The sequence below is a fragment of the Cyanistes caeruleus genome, chromosome 8 (assembly GCF_971803275.1).
Source record: "Cyanistes caeruleus chromosome 8, bCyaCae1.hap1.1, whole genome shotgun sequence".
NCBI classification, from domain to species: domain Eukaryota; kingdom Metazoa; phylum Chordata; class Aves; order Passeriformes; family Paridae; genus Cyanistes; species Cyanistes caeruleus.
In genome coordinates, this window is record NC_141708.1 from 22,583,878 (window position 1) to 22,601,759 (window position 17,882).

The 17,882-nt window shown below is 38.8% G+C and overlaps 1 protein-coding gene across 2 annotated transcripts in view; it reads left to right on the forward strand.

Annotated features, from left to right (window-relative positions):
- Positions 1-17,882, forward strand: part of LRMDA (leucine rich melanocyte differentiation associated) — a 616,557-nt gene that overhangs the window by 588,167 nt on the left and 10,508 nt on the right. The gene's annotated exons all lie outside the window — the stretch shown is intronic.

The following is a 17,882-nucleotide window of genomic DNA, read 5'->3' on the forward strand; positions in this document are numbered from 1 at the left end:
CAGGAAAAAAGAAATCTGAAAATAGATACAGTCACATTTCTAGAGTCTGCATATGTGCCATTAATCAGAATATATTTCCTTCTGACCCTGAGAACATTCAGGGTTATCCTGAGGCTTTGTGATTGTAGGTGATTTCTCTCTCTCAAAACACTTCTACATATCTCATTTCCAGACATAATGAAGGAAACATGATATTCATGGTATATTCTTCCTTTGAAAGAAGGTCAATAGGCTATGGACAAATCTTTGCTTCCTCCTCTGCTTGTTGTTTCCAGCAGCAAAGTAATCTGCTAATGTGAAAGGCAGAAGAACACCCTGGCAAGGAATAAAGAGAAACCTTCTCTGTGCACCAGTCATTCTCTGCACAGGCTAATTAAAATAATTTCAGCTGCTGTTAAATCATTCCACAAGAACAAGAGAAATAGAATCGTGCACCTCATTTTTGAAAGGGCCTGTACTTTGTTTAAATGGCTCCCCAGTCCTCAGCTACATCCAGTGTGTTTTCAGCCCACCTGTAATTCTGTCCAGAGCCGGATCAATCATGCTTAGTGAAGATGTGGACATTTACTCTGATGAGAAACCATATAACAATACACATATCCTTCTTACCGAGCTGAAAGTTTTCATTTGGCTTGCAGAATTTTGAGTAGACCTTATAACAGGCTTGGGATGGGTAGGGTGTGTGTATAGCTTTACTGCACAGAGTAATTAAACACAATATTGGCTGGCTGCTGCATTTGAAGAGGCTTAGATAATATGACAATGTCTTTGCAGTTCTTACATAGAAGAGATTTACTATGGATGTATTATAAACCTGTGATTTACAAACCTCATTGACTTCATTAGTCCCCAGGGGCTTTATTCTTGTTAGCCTGGAAATGCCTGTTTAAATTTAATTTTTTCCCCTTTTTTCTTTTTTTTATTTAAATTATGACCTCATTAGAGTGAAAACATGGCTCCAGATTCTTGCCTTGTGTAAATCAGCCAAATCTTGCAACTAACTCCAGCTGAAGATCCAGGCTGTAAATTGAAAACCTGTCCTCTTGACTTGCCTTTTCCAATCCCAAAGGCTGGCCCTAGTGTTGGAAACATCCTCATGGTAACATAAAAGGGCATTTCAGTAACTTGTTTTGTGTGTCCTCTTCCAGTTAAGACTGCAGTCTCTCAATGTGCCTAAGATTTAGGCAAACACATGAATGAGATGTAATGCAGTGAATTTCTTCAAAAGAGGATCTGGGCAGGATGCTTAAAAAGATGTGCAATGGTGCTAAAGGGTCAGATCACAAACACTGTGAATGCCAAATAAGATCAGGTTTCAGTCACATTTTTTCAGTGGAGCTTCATTTTTGTAGTTTTCTTTAGCACTGTAGTTACTATGAAGAACAACTTATAAAGTTTGTTCAAGGTAAAATAGATAAATGGCTTCACTAAAACTGTCAAATTTCACTTAATGAGTATTTTTTTTTAATACTCAATTATTCAAATTCAAAACCATCTTGAGATTGCTGTTGGATTGTGGCACAAGTTGTCAGGGGTTTTCTCTTCATAACAGGTTTCTTTCTCTGTTTTAAGATATTGAAAAACTCTTCTGCCTAATCTTTTACACTAAGTCCCAAACAGTTTTATTTATAGTTGCCAGAAGTTCCTAATGTTATGTTAATTAGAAACATGTGGTGAAAAAAAAGAGGCAACTTTTAAGCTGACACTATTTTTGAGTTAAAATCTGGCATCCCCTTTCTACTGACAAGCCTGACAACTGCAGCAGCAATCACCTCATCAAATCTCTCCGTTGTGTCTTTCCTGGTTTTTGGCATTCTTCCTGTCTAAATTTTTATCAGATGAGTGCTTTTTTCTTGGCAAGTATTTTGAATACCTTCTTGTTGCTTTATCTCTGCACTATCACCCCTTGCCCTTAATGTCATTTCTCACATGTAAGACTGCGGCAGAATTCGAAACAAATTAGTTAGGAACATAGATTCAAAGACCAGCTTTTCCTCTTGGCTCACTAGTCTCTTCTCCCCTCACTTTTTAAACACCAGTGTGTCACCGATACCACAGGAACACTCAGTTTTTAAGATGTTTTTGATGCTTTAAATCCTCAATGCTGCATCTACCTTTTTTTCCCCACTATCAGGTGTCCTGCATTGCCCTTGAAAGGTTTTCAGCTGGTGATATCTGGATTTTAATCCTGAGTTTTGGAACTAGTCAGTAGGCTGTGTCAGAATAAAAATCTTTAGCTATGAATGCTTTAGACCACAGCCAAACTATCCAAATAATCTGTTTCTTAAAATAAATACACAAATATTGAATGATATTTGCAAACAGAATTCATAAGAAGGAGGATGAGATTTCCTTTCCAGAAAAGGAAGACTAGGGAAATGTAGGGCTTCTCTGGAAGGTGAGACTGGCTACCCAGGATATGGAGAAATTAATACAGTGTCTCTCACTGAGAGCACTGTAAGCTGCCGAATGCTCAGCAAATAAAACCCCTCTTCAGGGTGCCATGAACAGGCAATAAACTTCAAATGGTTTTGAATTTGAGTAATAGCGCATTAAGGAAACATATTAATTAAGGTGAATTTGGCAATTTTATTGGAGCCCGTTTTCTAGTTCCTTTAGTCAATGAGGAGCAGTGTAAGCTGCTGGATACACAGTGTTTTTTGATGCTGGCTGCTTCTTTTCATTTCCTAATGGGAGTTAAGCCTTCTGAATTTCCAGCACAGTTGTACTGCTAAATTCTTTTGAGAACTTCAGCTGTCAATCCCAGCTTATGTGACTAATGTAGTGGGCTCATTTTCCAACAGCACCAACCCCATGTGAAGGCAGTAGAAGTAGCCAAATATGCAGGAGATAGATAGATAGATAGATATATACACATTCTCTCCCTCTCTCTCTCTCTCTCTCTATATATATATATAGATATATGGATATATAGATAAATACACTCTCAGGGCAGGTGTTTTTAAAGTGTCTAAGCACTGGGCTCTAAGGCAAGATGAGTGTGATTCAAGCTTTTAAAAGCAGATAACAAAGCATAAAACATTAAACATGTGCATAAGTAACTGGAAGTCTCAAGCTGTCTATATTTTCATTGGTGAAGTTTCCTGAGCACTTACTGTTCTGCTGCTGTACGTGTCAGCAGGAGCTGCCATTTTTAATGTGCTGAGGCTTTGATGGCTGAGTCCTTCCTTGGCTTCTTGTGGTTTGCAAATTCCAAGCCTTTTGAGAGTAATAGTGTGTGTCTGAGCGGGCAGCACACAATTCAGTGAAGGTCGTGGCAGTCACAGACACATTCACTCCAAAACACCAGGCAGAAGGGGAGCAGCATGCTAGTCACAGGGTTGGATCCGAATGTATGGTACCAGACAGGGGTTTCCTCTATCACTCCAGTGCTATCTGGCAATTTATTTTCATCCTTCTCTCTCACACCATGATGTCTGTTGAGAATCCTGTTAGTTCTGCATTGCACTGGGGGTCAGAGTGCTCAGCCATGTGCCCTGATTCCAGGCCACACTCCAGCTGGGCTAATATGTGCTCCTTGGGGAGCCATGGGAGTTGGGGTTGTCCCTCCAGAGTCTGTGCAGCTTCTTGCCTAGGTGGTCAAAGAGCTGGAGTAGAAAGTTGTTTCTTACCAGTACAGAGGGGTGTGTGTTGGCCAGCATTGCAGCATGTTGTACAACACAGTTCTAGACTCTTTCTTTTCAATCTCCTTACAGGAACCTAGGGCTGTTAATATAAAAAAGCATAGTGGTTCTCTTGTTGTCAGTCTAATGTCTTCCTAGGTTTAGGTTATGTGTATTTTTTTTTTCCCCCCTAAAGCACCTAAATTAGTTAAAAATGGGATTTAGGGACTCTTGCAAATTTATTTATGAAATAATTTCAATTCACTTGAAGATATCATCATGTGAACATTCGTAAGGTTTTCTTTGACACTCATGGTTTAACATGCAGTTATTTTCATAAGTCATGTTGCAGCAGAGTGATCAGCAATTAAAAACATACAATCCTGCTGCCTAGTGTAAAGCCTTCCTGTAAGTGCACCCCAAAGGGTGGTTCAGTCACCACTTTGCATCGTGGTGCCATGTTTTTACTTAACATGCAGAAGTGTTTTTAATGCTCTGTGTAAAACCAAGGCTTTAACTGATCTGTCCCATGGAAATGAAGATGAATGATAACTCTACAGTCTGCTACCAAATGTTCATACTAATTTTCCAGTCTTACATAGAAGAAGGCAATGGCTGTGATGTAAATGGACAATCAGCCCTCTTCTGGATGCCTGACACTGTCATTCTGAGACTCAGTTTTGACATCCCCTAAAGGAGCATGTAACAACGTGGAGAAGGGAAAGTTAAAATCTTATGTGTTAATAGAAGAAAGTATTAGGAATTAAGATGCTGATTTATTAAAATATCTGGTGGAATAGCAAACCAAATCTCTTAAATCCATTGTTCAAACAGAATGCTTAATGCAAGGATTTAAGACCAAATACACTTCTTCTTCTTCCGTATAATGTAACGCTGATTTGTAGAATCAGAGCACAGAAAAAATACTGTAACAATAATGTTGTTGGAAGAATGTTAAGCACATCTTTATGAAAAACCAACATCACAGGAGCAGTCTTACTGCCGGTATTGTTCTCTTGTTGCACTGTAGCATGTGCAACATCCAGGTCACTGCCAGTGCAAAGCAGACAAGCTTAAGCTGCGATGAGTGATACTGAAGGGGGGGCAGGGGGAGGGGGGCTGTGCGTGTGGATCTGGATTGTCTCAAACTCAGACCCCAAGCAGAGATCCAGTGCTGGCAAATACAGTGGGAGTCTGCAGGGAAACTCTGCAGCTTAAGTCTGCAGGGAATGGGAAAGAGTAGTTCCAGATAGGCCACCTTGACAAAGGTATTAGGTGTAGCAGGACATGCTGGTGTTCTGAACACATTGACAGTTATGAGCTTTTTAAGCAAATGTTTCTCATTTCTTCTTTCTCTTTGTTAGTTAAGTTGGATTGGGTGGCTGGTGCTGAAACAATTTAATCCTTGTCTACAAAGCAATTTATTGCAAGTTATTGCATCCTATTGCAATTGATTGCTTTATTGTTGTTGGCGTGTTCTGTGCTTTTTCTCTTAGAAATTTCATTTTGCAAATGTAGTTATAATATTTTACATGTGTAGAGTGCCTTTCATCACAAAATACTTCACAAACTAGACAGAGTTTTTTGCAGTTAGTTGTTTGAAAGTGACTTAGGCTGGTATCAGGAGACACAGTTATCTTTGCCCATACAGTCCAGTCAGGCTGAAGATTTTTTTACTGTATACTTTCTTGTAACCTATATTGTCACCTGAGTAATAAGTAGCTAACTTCCATTCCTGGCTTAGATGCATTTGACTGCTGTGACTCAAAACCTGAACTACTTTCTGGGTAGGAAAACAATTTCAATTACACTGGCTGCCACACTGTTGGCCTCATTGGCCACAAAAACACCAAACCAAAAGAAAAATAAAACAAACCAAAAAACCAAACTAAAACAGACCCCAAAAAACAAAACACAAGTGCAAGAAAGGTATTGAGACCTAAAAAATGTATTTTTAACTCTTAATATTTTTTTGTGCATTTTTTAGGCACGCGTGATCTTAAAAAATGTTACTAATTCAGATCCTGTGTTTATTCAGCCAACTGCTGCAAGATTTAAAACTTGCATTAGTCCCTTTTATTTTATTGTGTACTATGGCCTAAAGCTAAGACACTATTAATAAAACTGACCATCTAGAGGTAAGGGCAACAGATTCTGTGCTCTGTGGTAAGCTGGCCTTAAATTTGAGCAAATCCTTGAAAATTCTGTGGCATTCAGTGAAAGAGCTGAATTAATTTAAACTGAACTGCACACAACCTTTTAAAAAATAAATCTGCTACATATATGGATAATACTACTCTTAAATATTCAGCCTCTTTTACTTACTTTAATTCAGCGGATTTTTCGCTGTCTCCACATAATTTCCGTGTAAAAGGAAAAGCTAATCTACTGGTTCAGACAAAAGGCTTAAGCTCAGATGATCTCTGTTCTGTTTCCTTTTTATCATGTTCTCGCATTTTTCCCTCCATCTGTAAAAAGGAGATGACAGCACTTCACTGCCTCATGATTGTGGAAGGATAAATACATTGATTGTGAGATGTTAAAAATGATCGAGCCAAGTATGTAACTAGGCCAATTTATACAGAGACATTCTTTCAAATTAGGAGCTGGGATATTCTGTCCTGCAGAAGTGTGGAGGAACAGTTTAACTATCGTGCTTAAGGTATTTAGTAGTGAAATGGTTAACAAAATATATATACAGGCAATGTTTAGGGTTTAGAGTTAACACCCTATTGAGATGATTGAAAATAGTTCACATCTTGCTGAACTGTCATTTTGAGCTGTCTGCCAATTTAAGAACATATTGCTGCCTCAGTTAACATATGGTTCGAGTTGATACAGTTTTCTGTGCAACCATGAGAGCTAGACACATCATTATATGAAAATGAAAACAAATGGCTGAGTCCTGAGCTTGCTGCTTTAGGTCCCCCCAGTGTAAGCATGAGTTCAAAGCCACCTAGTCTTGCCATGTGGAGATTCCTGCAGCATGAGAGCCCGGGTGTGATGGTGAGCCACAGTACCCTGCTCCTGTGCCACGGGGCTGTGGCATGCAGCCTGCCAGGGACGTTCCCAGGACAGAGGTTTTACGGTGTGAACACAATGGCAAATGATCCCCTGGGCTGCCCTACCTAATTTGTCAAGATTTAATTAGAATCTGGGATTGGTCGGCCTCCTTTTGGGATTTCTACTTCTTTACTGTGTCATTGGTGTTTCAGATACATTATACTGAGAACTTTAAAGGACTGAACCCCAAGCTGCATCTTAACTGTGTTCTACTACAAGTTAATGCTAGCAGATCAAAGAACAAAGTTTCTAAGGAAACACTTTGTTTAGTGAGCACCATGAGGAAACTTTCAGTATCTGCAGAAGAAAGGCTGAAAAATTTTCCACTGAGTTTACAATGGTTCTGTTCTAGAACACCTGGAAGTTTTTTGCATACTAGTTCTCTTTTTTTCTGATGTGATAGAAACCCCATAGTTGTGCTATGATTTGTTTTGCTTTGCTTAGTTTAAGTTACAGTTTTACCACTGCATCTTTTTTCTACTTAGGCTAGGTAAATATTGCAATATTTTCAACTCACTTGTTTTCCACATATTTTCATTGGTGAGGTTTACAATATGTCATATTATCATATCTGGAAAAATATTTACTCCAAACAAATTATATTTAAATTATTTTGAAGGTATGACCAAAGCTGACAAAACCAAAATAAAATGTTGAAGCTGAGATTTCGTCTTTTCTTGTGCTGTGGGGCAGATGCAGACCAGAGCGACTCAGGTTATGTGTACAGCATAAAGCTATCCAGATTTGGATAAATGGACTTCTTTCCTTGTACATATGGCTTTGAAACTGGCTTATTTCCCAACATTCTTTTTGACTCAACTTTCAGATTCAAAGGAATCCAGATATCTGACCAAAACCCATTTAATTTTCTCCTGCCTATTAAAAGTAAGTATTTCTGCAAAATGAAACCACAAATCAGCTCAGGTTTGCTAGTGAGATTGATGAACCGTAATGAATCTTTTGATGAACTCAGTCTAAATTTCAAGCATGTAATAAAATACAAAATCATATCCAAAAGTCGCTTTGAGTGTATCCCTGTATATATCATAATTTTCTTTTTTTTTTTTCCCTTTCTTTTTTGGGTCACTTATTTTGGGGCATGTACCAGCCAGCCAACTGACAGAAATGCCATTTAGCAATCCCACCTGCAGACTGTCTGTGAAAGCACTGGTGGTTTTGCACCACTTGCAGAGACAAGCCCCAAATGGCAGATTTTTGGTGATAAGGTAATGCCAGGGCAGCATTTAATTCTTTGGAGCTGCTGGGGGGCGTAGGCCAAAATCTGCTCCACAGCTCAGGTTTTTCTGATATTCTGTTGTCTCCTGTGTACTCCCTGGGTCTGATGAGAGGCTGCTGCTTCCCACAGAGAATGTTTGAGGTGAGATCCCAGCTTGCTGTGGCTGTGAAGATGTGTGGTGCAGGCAGGTTGGGCGTGGCATCAGCCTTACACTGGGAGGATTGCACTAAGCAGGATGCTCACTCCAGTGTTCTTTTCACCCAGGCTGACATTTAACACTAAACTGATAACTGATTTTAGAAGCAAATTATCTCCTTCTTTCTTTTATGCATAAACCCACATTTTAAAATGGTAGCACAGTGACTGTAGCTGTTAAGTAGAGATGATTGCAGCCTAACTGAGGTAATAGACATATGTGAAGATTTCTGTTTGTTACAGAGTGCTACTATGTTTATATTCTTGTTTGCAACAGGGAACCTGTTGGATTTGTTTTATGAGATCTTCATTTTTGTAGTCTAGATTACTGCCATTAGGCTCAATGCCTCTATTGCTGTACCACTATGCCTTTACCTAGCACAGTGACACTACTTTGTAATTTATGGGTAGTGAGAGGAAAGGAACCAGGACGCATTTCATTGATCTTTCCATGTTGTAAATGTAAAATTCATGTGCATTTTTGTTTGCTTTACGGCTGTTCTCTTTCCTTTTCCTTATTTAATATGCACTTCATACTGTGCCAAGGGGGTCAGTAGGGCAAATCAAGGAGCCAGATGGCTTGCCTCTACCCTAAGGAAACATACCAATATTTAGCTGGCCACTTTCCCAAATAAAGGCAAGACTGGAATCCACAATAAACGGGAGAGTTGGTTAAAGCTGTATCCTCTTCTCAGATTCACAGCTACAACCTCCTTGAGGCATGAGCTTTTTATACTTCACTGCCACTTTCTAGCTTTCTCCAAGTAACTGCATCTTAGAAGATATTAGAGGGGGGGTACAGCTCATTTTATTTATGGCCTTTGCACAGTAACAAGTTTCAGTTATTATAATCTGACTGAAATAAGAAACCATAATCCATGGATGAAAAGACAGTGGACAAACTCAGTTAAATCCCTAGTACCCTGAGGACGTATATTTTGTCCATTTCTGTTTTTTTATGTTCCCTTTTTTCTGCTGTTATTCCCAACTTTAACTTTTGAAAAGCCAAGCAGTTTAAGTGGCCGGGCCTGGGGAGCTTATTTGTATGCAGCACAAATTTCAGGATCTGTTCCCAAGCCTGTGCAGAGTGAAAAATGGCCTGCATTTTCTTGATAGCCCATGTGGTTGTAAAGAATAAATGGCTAATGAATTACAGATGAACATTGACGCAAATTAATCTTCCTGATGTCCCTGGGTTATATGGCAGCCATTTAAAAGTTTAATCAATACACTAAAGTTGAAAACATGCAGGCACTGCAGTTGTTTGGATGTAATAAACATCAGAGGGAAACGGGAGGCTTGTACCCAGTCCATGTATCATAATGACAGGTATTTATGTTTAATGGACTAAATATTTTTTATTGGAAGAGAGCAAATGTCAGCTTAACTTTGTAAGCCCCGCATTCAACTTTCCTTTGAGGTTGGTGAGAGACGGCTGACATGTCATTGAAAATGAAATGTAAAAAAACCAATTGAGACAAAGCGAGGATAAGGAGCTGTTTTGCCGACGAGATGTTGCTTTAATGCTCTGCAACTATTCATTAAATAAAATGTAACTCTACCATTTCAAACGTTGCAGTAAAATGCTTTACTAGGGCAGACTTTTAATGGTTATTAGGGAAAACAAGAGCCAACCACTGCCAAATATTCTTTTCTGGGAAACATTTTATTTGAAAAGTCTTTTCCTGAGTTACAGTTTCAGAAGATTTATAATTTTGGAACAGTCATCTCCCCCTCCCCCTTTCGTTTTTGAGACAAAGGAAAACAGAAAAATAACTTTCAGTGTAACCATTTGATGGCCTTTTTTTTCCCCCCCTCTTTGAACTGAGTAATAGCTTTATATAAGCTTCCCAGAGACTTGGATATTAATTGCACTTGAATTAAATAAATTTTAGAGCCATGTGTGTCTAGAACTTAGCCATCATTGCTATAAATGGAGAAGGAGGCTTTGCAAGACTGCCACATTCACTAGGCCTGCACAGTTGTGTGACTATAGCAAAGACCACGTGAAGTTATTTTCTTTAGGTGAAGAAAAACGTTGTTTTGGTCTTATCATTTGGTCTTATGACAAGACAGACTTGTTCCCTGTTAAACAAATAATTCAAATACATGGGAGAAAAAGGGAAGAACATGTAATACCAGGTTTCTGTAATCTGTTTTAGCACCCCATTTGTTGGCTGGGTGGACTTTGGTGGTTCAAAGTGGTCTCACAATGCTTTTGGTAACGTGTACTGTGAAATCACATCACAAAAGGAGGATGGTTGAAAGCCTGTGGGTCACTGTTTGCTCTCTTGGTGATTGGCTGAACTGGTTCTCTTGACTTCATCAACTGTCTAAAATATTTCATACATTTAAATAATTGCTCCTAACAGTGCAGTGAGTCATCTGGTGAAAGTTTGATTACTGCCCTCCTATTTTAAGATCTCCAAGCCTTTACCAAAGTCTATTTAAGTACATATATTTAAGTACATACATTTAAGCCAGACAAATGCATTGGGGGAGTGACAGAAATCTTGTATTATTTCACAGGCAGCCAACATGTATAACTTCTGGTTAGACAGAAATGGTAGGCAGAAAAAAAGACTTTTTTCTTCTCTTAACAATTTTATCTCAACATATTTTTACATTGCATCAGGTTCTACTTAGTTAAGGTGCCCACTAATATTGAATTATGAATTAAACTCAATAATGTTGTAGATTGATGGTGTCATGTTTATAGGGTGTCATACCCTGCTTCTTGATAGCAAAATAATTGTTGAAGAGCATCTGAAAATGTTGCTTATCTACTCCCTGGATGATGAGCTATTTCCATTTTTGAGCAAGCCCAAAAATAAATGTTTACAGCATGAAAAGAAAAAGAATGGAATGTGTACATTGGCCAGACAGTCTGTGAAGGCTGAAGAACTGTGTGGTACAAGACTGAAACCACACAAAAATGGCCTTTTTTTTCCCCTCCCCCTCTTCTGCTACCTTGTCACATGTCCCAAATACCGTAGCTTCTTAGTCTCAAGGACCTAGTATGGCCTAATCTGATGATGTTCCAGACACACAACTTTGTCCTGACCTTATATCCTGCACTAAGGAGTGGGTTACTCTGTCTGTGGTATGGCCTCTCCCTGCTCTGGCTAGAATTTTCCTGGAATGCAGTGCAAGAGCCACGACTTCCTGGGTTTTGGCCATTAGAAATGCTCTACTGAGCAGTCCTGAACTGTCTTTGCTGTGACTGGGGAAGAGGAAGGTTGGAACCTTGCTGCCTTAATAATGCATCAGGCACAGAAGCAGCATTGCAATGTCCTGCTGAACTGAGTTACAGTTTGGTTCAGTTTAAAAAATTGTCTTTTGTTTCATAAAGCTCAAAGGCAGTTTTGCAAAACTGCTCAAGAGCAGTAAGCTTTAGTGGCAGGTGAAGTAAAACAGCAGGTATCTACAGCAAAACATTAACAAGATTGCACCAGACAGAGGTGGTGCTAGTAGAAAATTGGAGGTAAAGATTGGGTGACATTAGATTGATTCTCTCTGTCAGATGGAAAACTCTCTTTTCAATAACTATTCACAACCAAATATGAAGTTCTCTGTAAAATGGTACATTGGGGAGTGCAAGCCACCACTAGACAACACACTACTCCAGCAATAGAAAATTCGATATGTTATTTTCTTGATCAAACTATTATATTTTGGTTAAATTAGTCTGAGTCAGATTTTTACAAGAAGCTTGAACTTCAGACAAAGAAATCCCTTTTGTGGGGGTTTCTGAATATTTAAATTCTATAGCAAGGCTGCTGCTATTATAGGCTGAATGGATAAAATAGACATAAAAAAGTAAAAATATCTGCTATAAAATATTTCTTTTAAAGCAAAAAATGTGACAACTCCACGACTTCACATTTAAAGTGAGCTTCATTGAGAGAAAATATATCTAAGGATTTGTCAATTGACAGAATTATTAGTGATTAAATGTGGCTTTTTGAGAGCAGTTTTGTTTCAGTTCAAAGCCATATATGTACTTATGTCCAGCAATCTCACACAGCTGTCTTGAAGATTTACCAGTCCAGACACACAAATCTACCTGCTCTCCCCTTGCCTTAATAAGTGACAATGAAAGAATTTAATGGTGTTTTATCTGTCCATCACAAAAAATTACTTCTGACTGCTGACTGGGTGATGTTTTCCAAGGCTGATGCTTACCAAGCATTTAAGTACATATTTGTGTTTCAGTTTTTTCCTGCATAGTACCAGTGCAACAAAGATGCATGGTATGTCTGTCATATACTCAAAATATTTAAACAGTGTTATAAAATTAATGATCTAAAATTAGTTTAATCTAAGTGAAAAAGGAGGTAGGAAACCATGATTTGGCAAAGTACCTTTTTCTTTACTGTGTTCCTTTTAAATTCCTCAGGAAAAGGAAAGTGATGTTAGAGGGTGAAAGCAGTTTGAGAATAATGCCAGTCACAGCCTTCTTAAACTGGGAGCCACAGTTCTGACAGCTATTAAAAAAATAAAGTAACTTTTGGGTTTGATTTTGTATAATGAGCATATGACAAAAAGGTTTACTTCTATGTTATCCTGCAGGTGTAACTTCTGTCTGTCAATTTATCATGTATTTTATTTTGATGATGAGAGAACACTAGGGAGAATAAAAAAATTCTCTTCATCAAAAACCTTAACAGGAAAGAAAAATGTCTCAAGACGATTTCATGTATTGGTGGTTATTTGTGATGGTTAAAAGAATTATCTGAAAACAAAGAAGTCTTTCACAATGAATCTAAACACAAAAGCTTTAATAACATTTACATCTGTGTATCATCCATGTCTCCAAATGCAAGTCATGAATAACACATAAACTTGTGTATATAGGGAACAGAAGTGCTAGCACATCATTTAAAATCCAACACACCCCATCGTCAGTGGAATCAAATACACAGCAGGAATGGTTCCAGTTGATAGACACACAATGAAGTCATTGAAAATGAAAACATATTAATTATGTTCCTAAAGGTTAAGAGAGGAATGGCTGAATTCTATAATCCTGGACTAATATTAGTGCCCCAAATCCATGCAGGAAAATCTGTGATGTTTCAAAAATTGTGGAAAATTTTAGTCACGCTTATTTTTACCTCACCCGTGACTGACTCTACAGAATGGTGGTAACAGGGAAGAGCAGGAAGTGCAAGACAAAGAAAAAGCCAGGGAGAGTTATCAACAAAAAAATATGTTCTTGGTCCAAACAAGCCACTTGCACTACATGAGCTAATTGTAAGAATAGACCATTTCTAAACTGCAGCTGTTATGTGCTTAAGCAAACCCTGCTGGGAGAACGGCTTTGTAGAACACCTCTGCTTACACTGACACATGGAGCGTCCTTTAACACAGGAATTCAAAGTGCAGTGTATGAGGGAAATCTTCTCTGCTCCCAAATTTTCCTGAGCTTATTATTACAGGATGTGAGCCTAGCTTGTCACTCTGACATAGGCTTCCCTTAAGTGTTTTCTGTTTTCATTATCTTTTTGCCTATGTTAAAACACAACAACCCAGGGTGAATGCTGTGTGTGGGTATGTTGGGAAGTGAGTAAGGGGGGGCTGAGGGGAAATTCTCAGGTTGTGCAATATAAAATGACAGGTGTCAAAAAAACCCCCACAAAATACCTAGCTCGGTCACGGTCATTTTCTTTGTATAATATTTTTTTGGTTGTCAATGTGGAGTAGTAAGATCACTCATTTCATAGTTAATTTTAGCTGTATTCTTTCTCTACTCTTTTCCCTACCCTCCCTCAAATCCTTATCCAGTCATCTCCTACACAAGGCTACTGCAGCTGGGTTCCCAACTCTATTAACTCCATTGTGCTGCTGTGCTGAGCACCCCTATCCTTAACGTCCTTGTGCTAAAACCCAAATCCTCCCAGCAGCAAGGGGTTAATTGTCTGTTTTCAATGTACTTTAAAACTCTCAGCTCTTGGGAATGATGTTTCCATGAGGATTGAATGTAATTACAAAATAATATAGGCACTCTGTCTTATTTTCAGGGAATGATACTTAAGTCCTTGCTGATTGTGCTGCATGTGTTTATATTGGGGCTCTTCTTTCAGTGTACTTGATGCAAGGTATTTGCAAATTTGAGCCTTTGGGCTTTAAATGTTGTGCTGCTTCTTCTGTTCCTTATTCACCATAGATTAGGTATAATTGATGACCTGCATTTACAGACATGGGTGGTATACAGATGTAAATGTTATTATAGCTTTTATATTTTATGTTCTTTCTGAAAGATCATTTTGTCTTTGAATAATACTCCTGTTCAGATTTTGGGGGGTTTATCTCTAAAAGAGAATATGAAATGGATATTGCACATCGTATATTTCTTAAAAGTAATTTGGAATTTTAGGGTATGGGATTGGTGGTGACTGATACACTGCCTGGATGAGATATATCCCTTTGAAAATAACAGCGCCAGTACATGCCTGCATCTGTCTAACCTCATAATTCACTTTCACATTGGGTTATGGATGTCTGCATTCAGTGAGTCTATCTTCCCTTTAGGTATTATTTCAGCCCTTTGAGATAATAAGGAAAGTTTAATTGCGTTGTTAATTGATTTTTTGCACAACATTATTACCTTGATTGATTGCAGAGTTGATGAAAATGTTAGACACAGGCAGTGTAAAGTATCAGCCCAGTAAGGAGTGGGAGCCTTGTGGAGAATAGATAACCTTGATGTTAAGAGCTATATCCTTCAGATATGTCTTCCCTTGACATATTGATGGCCCTTGAAAAGGGAAAAGCTGATTGTATGCAGAATGCAATCATTAAACCCACTTCAGCTGGCTGTTGATTAATTTGTTTTTTCCTGAAGGATCTAGTTAAAGAGAAGTCCTCACTAGTATCAACAGCAGCCATTTTCCAGGCTTCAGATTATACTTAACCCTCTCCTAGAAGAAAGAAAAATGAGACTGTCTTGGTTTAGACAGGCAGATTGTCTGCAAACATTCAGTCCAACTGCAATTTGGGGATTATAACACTCACTTTACCCCGTTAACTACTGCTTCCTCTGTGACCTCTCCTCCCCCTGCCTTCAGTGTTCAGCTTTGCCACTGCTAGCAGAAAGTCACGTTTGATGTTTTCTGAGTAAGGCCAGTGTCTGTTCTCAGCAGAGATGCCAACAGGGATGTCAAGCTTGTTTTGCCCAAAGACTGAAATACTTCAGTAGCATATAGCTGCTTCCCAGGAGCCTCTCTGAAAGGACCACAGGGTTCACTGCACACACGTAAGTGGTTAAGCTTTCCTTATCCCTGAAAAGATCTTTCTTGTATAATTTTTTGTTATTACTTTTGAGATCTTTGAGGTCTTCTGTAGGGCAGTTTGTGCTGCTCAGCGCTGCCCCAGGCTTAACAGCAGCACTCATGTGCCCTGTTGTTGAACACATTTAACCAAACAGTGGCTGTGTGTGACTGGCTTTCCTGCTGTGAATTCATGTGATGGTCTAATCCCAGACTGCCTGCTACCTTCAGAGGACTTTCTGTTTTAATAGCATCCACTCTGAGAGCAAAGGTGAAGAGTATTGCCTAAATGGCCTTCCCGTGGCAGAAGGGGCTTCCTTGGCTTGTTCTCGGGACTGAGGGACAGCTTCTATCTTAAGCCTTTCTTTTCTTTCTACCAGCAAATGAGTCAACACATCCAAAAAATAAATGCAGCTTTAACCAACCAATTTAATGCCTCTGAGTGTGGTGGAGGTTTTATCCTTCCATTAACCATTTAAAGGACATTTGGTAAAGTAACAGGTTATTGCTTCCTGTTTAGCTTGGTAGTCTTAAAGACAGTCATTCCTTTTTTTTGTGCTTCTGAGTGATAACAGTGATCACTGCTGCTTGATTATTTGGCCACATGTGTTTTATTAGGTCCATCGTGAACATTTTGCCAGTGAGCTCCTTTTTCATACAGGGACATGTTAACTTGCAACAAAGTCTGACAAATTTGAACCAGCCAAATAAGTGAGTAATATTTCAAGCTGTCAAAGCGGGTGAATACTGATTAACTGACACACTCCAAAAGCTCTCACCAATATCCGTGCTCTGGTGGAAAATGTTTATTAAGCAGAATATTTGTTAGAAAGTCTTTAGTGCTTTAACTAAACTTTAATGACTTTGACCCTAATGGAGGGGTTTTAACATGCCTTTCAAGCTGCTCCTTAGTCCCCATTTTTTTATCTTTAGCCAGAGCTTCCATAGAGACTAAAAGTGCACCTGTAAAGTATGTTCCACTGGCCACTGTGATTTAACCTTCAGCCCCCTCCCATTAGCATATTTTTTAAAAGGAGGCTGAGGAAGGGGGAAAAGAGTTGAGGATAGAAAACAATGACAGTATTTTGGCTTTCAGTACTGGAGGCAGGCTGGGAACTAGACTATGGCCAGCAACTATTTAGCAATAGCAGATGGTGCTGTATGTCATATAGTATAGAACAAACTTCTGCTAAGAGGCAAGCCCAGACTTAGTCCAGAAAACTACATATTTTCTGAATACTTCAAGTGTTTGGATCCAGATGCACCTTTGATTTCACCTGATGCTAAATAGTAATAGTGACAGAAGAAGGAAAGGAGCTTCACCCGTTGTGACCTCTGGATGTGTCCTACTAAGTGCCAGATGCCTTCAGCTTCTGCTGGAAATCAAGGGAATCCAGGGCCTTGTAGTACCTGCTTCTCAAAATGCACTTAGTTTTGTATTAGGAAAAATCATAACAACCCTATCATTAGCAATTACTTAATTTTTTATTTTTTTTTGTTGTTGATGTTTCTAAGGAAGGGCTTGTGGAAAGGAGCAAGTAATGTCAGACAAAGAAGGCTCCCTTAACTGTATCATAATGTGACAGCAGCACTATTTAATTATGCTGTTTAATTTTGAGAGACTTTCTTTCCCAGCTTTAAAAATAAAAACCAACTTGTCTTTATTTCAGATGACTCTCTTGAGAAATTTCAAACCAGTTGAGCCAGACTGAATTTTCTATGGCTTTTTTTTCCCTAATGTGAACTCCTGCAGCAGGAACACATTTGAGATCCAAAAGCTAGTTTTACTCATGAGATGAGCCAAATTTATGTCTAAACTCTCCAGAAGGGCCCTGCTGCTCAAATTTTTTTCACATAAGAATTTGTAATTTTATTGGAATGCTTGCAGACTTTCCGAACAATTATTCCAAAAGTTTGCTTTCTGCCCCATAAATCATGGTACATTTGTTTAATTCTATCACAGTTACTAAAAGAACTTACTTCCCTCTTTTTTCCTGTCGCATTTTACTGCTAATGCAATCTGTGCACGGTTAAGGTTTGTGAAGTATGATTTAATTATAGTCACTTTTTGTTTTCCTAATGACCTTGTCACTCTTTATGGTTTATTTCCATTGCTGAGCAGTGTAAGTTTTATTATTAGAATGTAGCCCAAAGTACAGAGCAGCCAGCAGAAAGGCCATTTTTGCATATGTTCACCAAATTACCTGAAAATCTCCTAAATTGTACGGTGAATGTACACCGGACAGCTGAACTTTCATATATGGTCGTGAAGGGATTTTAGAACCTCCTTTTCCTCCAGTGCTCTGAATATGTAAAAAGTGTCTCTTACATCACTTCAGCGGTCGCAGCGTTGCATTAACAAAAGGTGGTTCAAATTTACGCCGTGAACACCAGAGAATAACAAGTGTGTCCCCGGCCCTGACCGCACTTGGAGCCTTTTGTCCAGAGCTGTGCCCCAGCTCAGCCCGGCAGCAGCAGCAGGAGGAGAGCTCC